Genomic DNA, 12,406 nt, shown 5'->3' with positions numbered 1-12,406 from the left:
CATTATATTGCTACTACTCAACAAACTTTATTTAACAATCATATAAATGAAACTAATCCATAAATCGACTTCAAATGTCACTACTCGACTAACTAGCTGTGGTTTGACAATTGACAGAGAGGGTTTGAGAGGGAGGGTGAAGATGAGTAACAATGTTTGAAAATGTGTTTCAGTTCGACTCTAACCATGATAGTGATTACAGAGTGGGGTAAATGTCATAACTAAGGAGAAACAGATTTGGTGAGATATCACTAACAATAAGCACAATTCTCTAAATCTTGTAGATCTATGGTACTCCTAGTAGGGATATATATGGCAACACCACATCGTAATACACCAGAAAGACTAGATGGAGTATGGGTTATCACACATGAAAGATGATTTGTTTTGAAGGTTTCAATTGGCTTGGTTTATGTGTGGTAGTTTTGAGTGCATGGTTGAATTTTATTGATGATCAATACAAGGTTAGTATAAAAATATTCAAATAGTTTTCTCTATCATGATTTGTGTCAAGAATTTGATTTGTGCAAAAGCACGGAAACAAAAAATAACAACATTTTTTTTTGTCAAAAAATTAAAAAAGGCGATAGTTTGTAAATAGAAAGATGAGAAATATTTGTTTGTTTCTAGTGTGTTTTGTAAATAGTTATTGTTGATCCCATCTTACGCACAAGAGGCTTTATATGCGGTGATCGTGGATCGAACACGAGACCTTCAGATCTTCAGTCTGACGCTCTCCCATTTGAGCTATCCCCGCAGTACGAGTGTTACATACTCGGTTTTAATAATTGTTTTCTATTGTAAATTCCAAATTAAAAAACTAGGATAATTACACTCATAAAATAATGTGAAACAAAAATCATTTGTTATTATTTATTATATAGTTATTAATATGCAATAAAATGTCTTAAAACAGATCTGCATCAATTAAAATTTGTAAAGCTTACAATTTGAAATTTGAATGGGTGAAAAAGTTACTTACATGCAAGTTTTGTTGAATTATTTTGTCGGGATTTTCGAACTATTTATTTTTTTTCAGATCTTGAAAGGAACCTATGATATATTACCACCGTATATAAAAATTAGATATTTTGAGAAATCACAAATAATAAATCTCATGCAAAGAAAAACATTGATTAAATAGTTTCTATTTAAATCAATCAAGGCAACATCTCACTGTAATAAATTGTCATTATAATGCTACTACTCAACAAACTTTATTTAACAATCATATAAATGAAACTAATCCATAAATCCACTTCAAATGTCACTACTCCACTAACTAGCCGTGGTTTGACAATTGACAGAGAGGGTTTGAGAGGGAGGGTGAAGATGAGTAACAATGTTTGAAAATGTGTTTCAGTTCGACTCTAACCATGATAGTGATTACAGAGTGGGGTAAATGCCATAACTAAGGAGAAACAGATTTGGTGAGATATCACTAACAATAAGCACAATTCTCTAAATCTTGTAGATCTATGGTACTCCTAGTAGGGATATATATGGCAACACCACATCGTAATACACCAGAAAGACTAGATGGAGTATGGGTTATCACACATGAAAGATGATTTGTTTTGAAGGTTTCAATTGGCTTGGTTTATGTGTGGTAGTTTTGAGTGCATGGTTGAATTTTATTGATGATCAATACAAGGTTAGTATAAAAATATTCAAATAGTTTTCTCTATCATGATTTGTGTCAAGAATTTGATTTGTGCAAAAGCACGGAAACAAAAAATAACAACATTTTTTTTTGTCAAAAAATTAAAAAAGGCGATAGTTTGTAAATAGAAAGATGAGAAATATTTGTTTGTTTCTAGTGTGTTTTGTAAATAGTTATTGTTGATCCCATCTTACGCACAAGAGGCTTTATATGCGGTGATCGTGGATCGAACACGAGACCTTCAGATCTTCAGTCTGACGCTCTCCCATTTGAGCTATCCCCGCAGTACGAGTGTTACATACTCGGTTTTAATAATTGTTTTCTATTGTAAATTCCAAATTAAAAAACTAGGATAATTACACTCATAAAATAATGTGAAACAAAAATCATTTGTTATTATTTATTATATAGTTATTAATATGCAATAAAATGTCTTAAAACAGATCTGCATCAATTAAAATTTGTAAAGCTTACAATTTGAAATTTGAATGGGTGAAAAAGTTACTTACATGCAAGTTTTGTTGAATTATTTTGTCGGGATTTTCGAACTATTTATTTTTTTTCAGATCTTGAAAGGAACCTATGATATATTACCACCGTATATAAAAATTAGATATTTTGAGAAATCACAAATAATAAATCTCATGCAAAGAAAAACATTGATTAAATAGTTTCTATTTAAATCAATCAAGGCAACATCTCACTGTAATAAATTGTCATTATAATGCTACTACTCAACAAACTTTATTTAACAATCATATAAATGAAACTAATCCATAAATCCACTTCAAATGTCACTACTCCACTAACTAGCCGTGGTTTGACAATTGACAGAGAGGGTTTGAGAGGGAGGGTGAAGATGAGTAACAATGTTTGAAAATGTGTTTCAGTTCGACTCTAACCATGATAGTGATTACAGAGTGGGGTAAATGCCATAACTAAGGAGAAACAGATTTGGTGAGATATCACTAACAATAAGCACAATTCTCTAAATCTTGTAGATCTATGGTACTCCTAGTAGGGATATATATGGCAACACCACATCGTAATACACCAGAAAGACTAGATGGAGTATGGGTTATCACACATGAAAGATGATTTGTTTTGAAGGTTTCAATTGGCTTGGTTTATGTGTGGTAGTTTTGAGTGCATGGTTGAATTTTATTGATGATCAATACAAGGTTAGTATAAAAATATTCAAATAGTTTTCTCTATCATGATTTGTGTCAAGAATTTGATTTGTGCAAAAGCACGGAAACAAAAAATAACAACATTTTTTTTTGTCAAAAAATTAAAAAAGGCGATAGTTTGTAAATAGAAAGATGAGAAATATTTGTTTGTTTCTAGTGTGTTTTGTAAATAGTTATTGTTGATCCCATCTTACGCACAAGAGGCTTTATATGCGGTGATCGTGGATCGAACACGAGACCTTCAGATCTTCAGTCTGACGCTCTCCCATTTGAGCTATCCCCGCAGTACGAGTGTTACATACTCGGTTTTAATAATTGTTTTCTATTGTAAATTCCAAATTAAAAAACTAGGATAATTACACTCATAAAATAATGTGAAACAAAAATCATTTGTTATTATTTATTATATAGTTATTAATATGCAATAAAATGTCTTAAAACAGATCTGCATCAATTAAAATTTGTAAAGCTTACAATTTGAAATTTGAATGGGTGAAAAAGTTACTTACATGCAAGTTTTGTTGAATTATTTTGTCGGGATTTTCGAACTATTTATTTTTTTTCAGATCTTGAAAGGAACCTATGATATATTACCACCGTATATAAAAATTAGATATTTTGAGAAATCACAAATAATAAATCTCATGCAAAGAAAAACATTGATTAAATAGTTTCTATTTAAATCAATCAAGGCAACATCTCACTGTAATAAATTGTCATTATAATGCTACTACTCAACAAACTTTATTTAACAATCATATAAATGAAACTAATCCATAAATCCACTTCAAATGTCACTACTCCACTAACTAGCCGTGGTTTGACAATTGACAGAGAGGGTTTGAGAGGGAGGGTGAAGATGAGTAACAATGTTTGAAAATGTGTTTCAGTTCGACTCTAACCATGATAGTGATTACAGAGTGGGGTAAATGCCATAACTAAGGAGAAACAGATTTGGTGAGATATCACTAACAATAAGCACAATTCTCTAAATCTTGTAGATCTATGGTACTCCTAGTAGGGATATATATGGCAACACCACATCGTAATACACCAGAAAGACTAGATGGAGTATGGGTTATCACACATGAAAGATGATTTGTTTTGAAGGTTTCAATTGGCTTGGTTTATGTGTGGTAGTTTTGAGTGCATGGTTGAATTTTATTGATGATCAATACAAGGTTAGTATAAAAATATTCAAATAGTTTTCTCTATCATGATTTGTGTCAAGAATTTGATTTGTGCAAAAGCACGGAAACAAAAAATAACAACATTTTTTTTTGTCAAAAAATTAAAAAAGGCGATAGTTTGTAAATAGAAAGATGAGAAATATTTGTTTGTTTCTAGTGTGTTTTGTAAATAGTTATTGTTGATCCCATCTTACGCACAAGAGGCTTTATATGCGGTGATCGTGGATCGAACACGAGACCTTCAGATCTTCAGTCTGACGCTCTCCCATTTGAGCTATCCCCGCAGTACGAGTGTTACATACTCGGTTTTAATAATTGTTTTCTATTGTAAATTCCAAATTAAAAAACTAGGATAATTACACTCATAAAATAATGTGAAACAAAAATCATTTGTTATTATTTATTATATAGTTATTAATATGCAATAAAATGTCTTAAAACAGATCTGCATCAATTAAAATTTGTAAAGCTTACAATTTGAAATTTGAATGGGTGAAAAAGTTACTTACATGCAAGTTTTGTTGAATTATTTTGTCGGGATTTTCGAACTATTTATTTTTTTTCAGATCTTGAAAGGAACCTATGATATATTACCACCGTATATAAAAATTAGATATTTTGAGAAATCACAAATAATAAATCTCATGCAAAGAAAAACATTGATTAAATAGTTTCTATTTAAATCAATCAAGGCAACATCTCACTGTAATAAATTGTCATTATAATGCTACTACTCAACAAACTTTATTTAACAATCATATAAATGAAACTAATCCATAAATCCACTTCAAATGTCACTACTCCACTAACTAGCCGTGGTTTGACAATTGACAGAGAGGGTTTGAGAGGGAGGGTGAAGATGAGTAACAATGTTTGAAAATGTGTTTCAGTTCGACTCTAACCATGATAGTGATTACAGAGTGGGGTAAATGCCATAACTAAGGAGAAACAGATTTGGTGAGATATCACTAACAATAAGCACAATTCTCTAAATCTTGTAGATCTATGGTACTCCTAGTAGGGATATATATGGCAACACCACATCGTAATACACCAGAAAGACTAGATGGAGTATGGGTTATCACACATGAAAGATGATTTGTTTTGAAGGTTTCAATTGGCTTGGTTTATGTGTGGTAGTTTTGAGTGCATGGTTGAATTTTATTGATGATCAATACAAGGTTAGTATAAAAATATTCAAATAGTTTTCTCTATCATGATTTGTGTCAAGAATTTGATTTGTGCAAAAGCACGGAAACAAAAAATAACAACATTTTTTTTTGTCAAAAAATTAAAAAAGGCGATAGTTTGTAAATAGAAAGATGAGAAATATTTGTTTGTTTCTAGTGTGTTTTGTAAATAGTTATTGTTGATCCCATCTTACGCACAAGAGGCTTTATATGCGGTGATCGTGGATCGAACACGAGACCTTCAGATCTTCAGTCTGACGCTCTCCCATTTGAGCTATCCCCGCAGTACGAGTGTTACATACTCGGTTTTAATAATTGTTTTCTATTGTAAATTCCAAATTAAAAAACTAGGATAATTACACTCATAAAATAATGTGAAACAAAAATCATTTGTTATTATTTATTATATAGTTATTAATATGCAATAAAATGTCTTAAAACAGATCTGCATCAATTAAAATTTGTAAAGCTTACAATTTGAAATTTGAATGGGTGAAAAAGTTACTTACATGCAAGTTTTGTTGAATTATTTTGTCGGGATTTTCGAACTATTTATTTTTTTTTCAGATCTTGAAAGGAACCTATGATATATTACCACCGTATATAAAAATTAGATATTTTGAGAAATCACAAATAATAAATCTCATGCAAAGAAAAACATTGATTAAATAGTTTCTATTTAAATCAATCAAGGCAACATCTCACTGTAATAAATTGTCATTATAATGCTACTACTCAACAAACTTTATTTAACAATCATATAAATGAAACTAATCCATAAATCCACTTCAAATGTCACTACTCCACTAACTAGCCGTGGTTTGACAATTGACAGAGAGGGTTTGAGAGGGAGGGTGAAGATGAGTAACAATGTTTGAAAATGTGTTTCAGTTCGACTCTAACCATGATAGTGATTACAGAGTGGGGTAAATGCCATAACTAAGGAGAAACAGATTTGGTGAGATATCACTAACAATAAGCACAATTCTCTAAATCTTGTAGATCTATGGTACTCCTAGTAGGGATATATATGGCAACACCACATCGTAATACACCAGAAAGACTAGATGGAGTATGGGTTATCACACATGAAAGATGATTTGTTTTGAAGGTTTCAATTGGCTTGGTTTATGTGTGGTAGTTTTGAGTGCATGGTTGAATTTTATTGATGATCAATACAAGGTTAGTATAAAAATATTCAAATAGTTTTCTCTATCATGATTTGTGTCAAGAATTTGATTTGTGCAAAAGCACGGAAACAAAAAATAACAACATTTTTTTTTGTCAAAAAATTAAAAAAGGCGATAGTTTGTAAATAGAAAGATGAGAAATATTTGTTTGTTTCTAGTGTGTTTTGTAAATAGTTATTGTTGATCCCATCTTACGCACAAGAGGCTTTATATGCGGTGATCGTGGATCGAACACGAGACCTTCAGATCTTCAGTCTGACGCTCTCCCATTTGAGCTATCCCCGCAGTACGAGTGTTACATACTCGGTTTTAATAATTGTTTTCTATTGTAAATTCCAAATTAAAAAACTAGGATAATTACACTCATAAAATAATGTGAAACAAAAATCATTTGTTATTATTTATTATATAGTTATTAATATGCAATAAAATGTCTTAAAACAGATCTGCATCAATTAAAATTTGTAAAGCTTACAATTTGAAATTTGAATGGGTGAAAAAGTTACTTACATGCAAGTTTTGTTGAATTATTTTGTCGGGATTTTCGAACTATTTATTTTTTTTCAGATCTTGAAAGGAACCTATGATATATTACCACCGTATATAAAAATTAGATATTTTGAGAAATCACAAATAATAAATCTCATGCAAAGAAAAACATTGATTAAATAGTTTCTATTTAAATCAATCAAGGCAACATCTCACTGTAATAAATTGTCATTATAATGCTACTACTCAACAAACTTTATTTAACAATCATATAAATGAAACTAATCCATAAATCCACTTCAAATGTCACTACTCCACTAACTAGCCGTGGTTTGACAATTGACAGAGAGGGTTTGAGAGGGAGGGTGAAGATGAGTAACAATGTTTGAAAATGTGTTTCAGTTCGACTCTAACCATGATAGTGATTACAGAGTGGGGTAAATGCCATAACTAAGGAGAAACAGATTTGGTGAGATATCACTAACAATAAGCACAATTCTCTAAATCTTGTAGATCTATGGTACTCCTAGTAGGGATATATATGGCAACACCACATCGTAATACACCAGAAAGACTAGATGGAGTATGGGTTATCACACATGAAAGATGATTTGTTTTGAAGGTTTCAATTGGCTTGGTTTATGTGTGGTAGTTTTGAGTGCATGGTTGAATTTTATTGATGATCAATACAAGGTTAGTATAAAAATATTCAAATAGTTTTCTCTATCATGATTTGTGTCAAGAATTTGATTTGTGCAAAAGCACGGAAACAAAAAATAACAACATTTTTTTTTGTCAAAAAATTAAAAAAGGCGATAGTTTGTAAATAGAAAGATGAGAAATATTTGTTTGTTTCTAGTGTGTTTTGTAAATAGTTATTGTTGATCCCATCTTACGCACAAGAGGCTTTATATGCGGTGATCGTGGATCGAACACGAGACCTTCAGATCTTCAGTCTGACGCTCTCCCATTTGAGCTATCCCCGCAGTACGAGTGTTACATACTCGGTTTTAATAATTGTTTTCTATTGTAAATTCCAAATTAAAAAACTAGGATAATTACACTCATAAAATAATGTGAAACAAAAATCATTTGTTATTATTTATTATATAGTTATTAATATGCAATAAAATGTCTTAAAACAGATCTGCATCAATTAAAATTTGTAAAGCTTACAATTTGAAATTTGAATGGGTGAAAAAGTTACTTACATGCAAGTTTTGTTGAATTATTTTGTCGGGATTTTCGAACTATTTATTTTTTTTCAGATCTTGAAAGGAACCTATGATATATTACCACCGTATATAAAAATTAGATATTTTGAGAAATCACAAATAATAAATCTCATGCAAAGAAAAACATTGATTAAATAGTTTCTATTTAAATCAATCAAGGCAACATCTCACTGTAATAAATTGTCATTATAATGCTACTACTCAACAAACTTTATTTAACAATCATATAAATGAAACTAATCCATAAATCCACTTCAAATGTCACTACTCCACTAACTAGCCGTGGTTTGACAATTGACAGAGAGGGTTTGAGAGGGAGGGTGAAGATGAGTAACAATGTTTGAAAATGTGTTTCAGTTCGACTCTAACCATGATAGTGATTACAGAGTGGGGTAAATGCCATAACTAAGGAGAAACAGATTTGGTGAGATATCACTAACAATAAGCACAATTCTCTAAATCTTGTAGATCTATGGTACTCCTAGTAGGGATATATATGGCAACACCACATCGTAATACACCAGAAAGACTAGATGGAGTATGGGTTATCACACATGAAAGATGATTTGTTTTGAAGGTTTCAATTGGCTTGGTTTATGTGTGGTAGTTTTGAGTGCATGGTTGAATTTTATTGATGATCAATACAAGGTTAGTATAAAAATATTCAAATAGTTTTCTCTATCATGATTTGTGTCAAGAATTTGATTTGTGCAAAAGCACGGAAACAAAAAATAACAACATTTTTTTTTGTCAAAAAATTAAAAAAGGCGATAGTTTGTAAATAGAAAGATGAGAAATATTTGTTTGTTTCTAGTGTGTTTTGTAAATAGTTATTGTTGATCCCATCTTACGCACAAGAGGCTTTATATGCGGTGATCGTGGATCGAACACGAGACCTTCAGATCTTCAGTCTGACGCTCTCCCATTTGAGCTATCCCCGCAGTACGAGTGTTACATACTCGGTTTTAATAATTGTTTTCTATTGTAAATTCCAAATTAAAAAACTAGGATAATTACACTCATAAAATAATGTGAAACAAAAATCATTTGTTATTATTTATTATATAGTTATTAATATGCAATAAAATGTCTTAAAACAGATCTGCATCAATTAAAATTTGTAAAGCTTACAATTTGAAATTTGAATGGGTGAAAAAGTTACTTACATGCAAGTTTTGTTGAATTATTTTGTCGGGATTTTCGAACTATTTATTTTTTTTCAGATCTTGAAAGGAACCTATGATATATTACCACCGTATATAAAAATTAGATATTTTGAGAAATCACAAATAATAAATCTCATGCAAAGAAAAACATTGATTAAATAGTTTCTATTTAAATCAATCAAGGCAACATCTCACTGTAATAAATTGTCATTATAATGCTACTACTCAACAAACTTTATTTAACAATCATATAAATGAAACTAATCCATAAATCCACTTCAAATGTCACTACTCCACTAACTAGCCGTGGTTTGACAATTGACAGAGAGGGTTTGAGAGGGAGGGTGAAGATGAGTAACAATGTTTGAAAATGTGTTTCAGTTCGACTCTAACCATGATAGTGATTACAGAGTGGGGTAAATGCCATAACTAAGGAGAAACAGATTTGGTGAGATATCACTAACAATAAGCACAATTCTCTAAATCTTGTAGATCTATGGTACTCCTAGTAGGGATATATATGGCAACACCACATCGTAATACACCAGAAAGACTAGATGGAGTATGGGTTATCACACATGAAAGATGATTTGTTTTGAAGGTTTCAATTGGCTTGGTTTATGTGTGGTAGTTTTGAGTGCATGGTTGAATTTTATTGATGATCAATACAAGGTTAGTATAAAAATATTCAAATAGTTTTCTCTATCATGATTTGTGTCAAGAATTTGATTTGTGCAAAAGCACGGAAACAAAAAATAACAACATTTTTTTTTGTCAAAAAATTAAAAAAGGCGATAGTTTGTAAATAGAAAGATGAGAAATATTTGTTAGTTTCTAGTGTGTTTTGTAAATAGTTATTGTTGATCCCATCTTACGCACACGAGGCTTTATTTGCGGTGATCGTGGATCGAACACGAGACCTTCAGATCTTCAGTCTGACGCTCTCCCAACTGAGCTATCCCCGCTGTACGAGTGCTAGATACTCGGTTTTAATAATTGTTTTCTATTGTAAATTCCAAATTAAAAAACTAAGATAATTACACTGATAAAAGAATGTGAAACAAAAATCATTTGTTATTATTTATTATATAGTTATTAATATGCAATAAAATGTCTTAAAACAAATCTGCATCAATTAAAATTTGTAAAGCTTACAATTTGAAATTTGAATGGGTGAAAAAGTTACTTACATGCAAGTTTTGTTGAATTATTTTGTCGGGATTTTCGAACTATTTATTTTTTTTTCAGATCTTGAAAGGAACCTATGATATATTACCACCGTATATAAAAATTAGATATTTTGAGAAATCACAAATAATAAATCTCATGCAAAGAAAAACATTGATTAAATAGTTTCTATTTAAATCAATCAAGGCAACATCTCACTGTAATAAATTGTCATTATAATGCTACTACTCAACAAACTTTATTTAACAATCATATAAATGAAACTAATCCATAAATCCACTTCAAATGTCACTACTCCACTAACTAGCCGTGGTTTGACAATTGACAGAGAGGGTTTGAGAGGGAGGGTGAAGATGAGTAACAATGTTTGAAAATGTGTTTCAGTTCGACTCTAACCATGATAGTGATTACAGAGTGGGGTAAATGCCATAACTAAGGAGAAACAGATTTGGTGAGATATCACTAACAATAAGCACAATTCTCTAAATCTTGTAGATCTATGGTACTCCTAGTAGGGATATATATGGCAACACCACATCGTAATACACCAGAAAGACTAGATGGAGTATGGGTTATCACACATGAAAGATGATTTGTTTTGAAGGTTTCAATTGGCTTGGTTTATGTGTGGTAGTTTTGAGTGCATGGTTGAATTTTATTGATGATCAATACAAGGTTAGTATAAAAATATTCAAATAGTTTTCTCTATCATGATTTGTGTCAAGAATTTGATTTGTGCAAAAGCACGGAAACAAAAAATAACAACATTTTTTTTTGTCAAAAAATTAAAAAAGGCGATAGTTTGTAAATAGAAAGATGAGAAATATTTGTTTGTTTCTATAGTGTTTTATAAATAGTTATTGTTGATTCCATGTTACGCACACGAGGCTTCATTTGTCGTGATCGTGGATCGAACACGAGACCTTCAGATCTTCAGTCTGACGCTCTCCCATTTGAGCTATCCCCGCAGTACGAGTGTAACATACTCGGTTTTAATAATTGTTTTCTATTGTAAATTCCAAATTAAAAAACTAGGATAATTACACTCATAAAAGAATGTGAAACAAAAATCATTTGTTATTATTTATTATATAGTTATTAATATGCAATAAAATGTCTTAAAACAAATCTGCATCAATTAAAATTTGTAAAGCTTACAATTTGAAATTTGAATGGGTGAAAAAGTTACTTACATGCAAGTTTTGTTGAATTATTTTGTCGGGATTTTCGAACTATTTATTTTTTTTTCAGATCTTGAAAGGAACCTATGATATATTACCACCGTATATAAAAATTAGATATTTTGAGAAATCACAAATAATAAATCTCATGCAAAGAAAAACATTGATTAAATAGTTTCTATTTAAATCAATCAAGGCAACATCTCACTGTAATAAATTGTCATTATAATGCTACTACTCAACAAACTTTATTTAACAATCATATAAATGAAACTAATCCATAAATCCACTTCAAATGTCACTACTCCACTAACTAGCCGTGGTTTGACAATTGACAGAGAGGGTTTGAGAGGGAGGGTGAAGATGAGTAACAATGTTTGAAAATGTGTTTCAGTTCGACTCTAACCATGATAGTGATTACAGAGTGGGGTAAATGCCATAACTAAGGAGAAACAGATTTGGTGAGATATCACTAACAATAAGCACAATTCTCTAAATCTTGTAGATCTATGGTACTCCTAGTAGGGATATATATGGCAACACCACATCGTAATACACCAGAAAGACTAGATGGAGTATGGGTTATCACACATGAAAGATGATTTGTTTTGAAGGTTTCAATTGGCTTGGTTTATGTGTGGTAGTTTTGAGTGCATGGTTGAATTTTATTGATGATCAATACAAGGTTAGTATAAAAATATTCAAATAGTTTTCTCTATCATGA

At 30.8% G+C, this 12,406-nt stretch overlaps 9 non-coding genes across 9 annotated transcripts; all 9 read right to left on the bottom strand.

Moving 5' to 3' along the window:
* Positions 1 to 684: 684 nt before the first annotated feature.
* On the bottom strand, positions 685 to 757 carry TRNAF-GAA. The gene has a single exon. It is a non-coding gene; the product is annotated as a tRNA-Phe (tRNA).
* A 1,117-nt stretch (positions 758 to 1,874) lies between these two features.
* On the bottom strand, positions 1,875 to 1,947 carry TRNAF-GAA. Its single transcript has one exon. It is a non-coding gene; the product is annotated as a tRNA-Phe (tRNA).
* Positions 1,948 to 3,064: 1,117 nt separating this feature from the next.
* On the bottom strand, positions 3,065 to 3,137 carry TRNAF-GAA. The gene has a single exon. It is a non-coding gene; the product is annotated as a tRNA-Phe (tRNA).
* A 1,117-nt stretch (positions 3,138 to 4,254) lies between these two features.
* Positions 4,255 to 4,327, bottom strand: TRNAF-GAA. The gene has a single exon. It is a non-coding gene; the product is annotated as a tRNA-Phe (tRNA).
* Positions 4,328 to 5,444: 1,117 nt separating this feature from the next.
* Positions 5,445 to 5,517, bottom strand: TRNAF-GAA. Its single transcript has one exon. It is a non-coding gene; the product is annotated as a tRNA-Phe (tRNA).
* A 1,118-nt stretch (positions 5,518 to 6,635) lies between these two features.
* On the bottom strand, positions 6,636 to 6,708 carry TRNAF-GAA. The gene has a single exon. It is a non-coding gene; the product is annotated as a tRNA-Phe (tRNA).
* Positions 6,709 to 7,825: 1,117 nt separating this feature from the next.
* TRNAF-GAA lies at positions 7,826 to 7,898 on the bottom strand. Its single transcript has one exon. It is a non-coding gene; the product is annotated as a tRNA-Phe (tRNA).
* A 1,117-nt stretch (positions 7,899 to 9,015) lies between these two features.
* Positions 9,016 to 9,088, bottom strand: TRNAF-GAA. The gene has a single exon. It is a non-coding gene; the product is annotated as a tRNA-Phe (tRNA).
* A 1,117-nt stretch (positions 9,089 to 10,205) lies between these two features.
* On the bottom strand, positions 10,206 to 10,278 carry TRNAF-GAA. Its single transcript has one exon. It is a non-coding gene; the product is annotated as a tRNA-Phe (tRNA).
* Between the last annotated feature and the right edge of the window lie 2,128 nt (positions 10,279 to 12,406).

The sequence above is a fragment of the Ipomoea triloba genome, chromosome 5 (assembly GCF_003576645.1).
Source record: "Ipomoea triloba cultivar NCNSP0323 chromosome 5, ASM357664v1".
NCBI lineage: Eukaryota > Viridiplantae > Streptophyta > Magnoliopsida > Solanales > Convolvulaceae > Ipomoea > Ipomoea triloba.
Note: the sequence above shows the minus strand (reverse complement) of the source record. Positions and strands in the feature narration are given on the sequence as shown.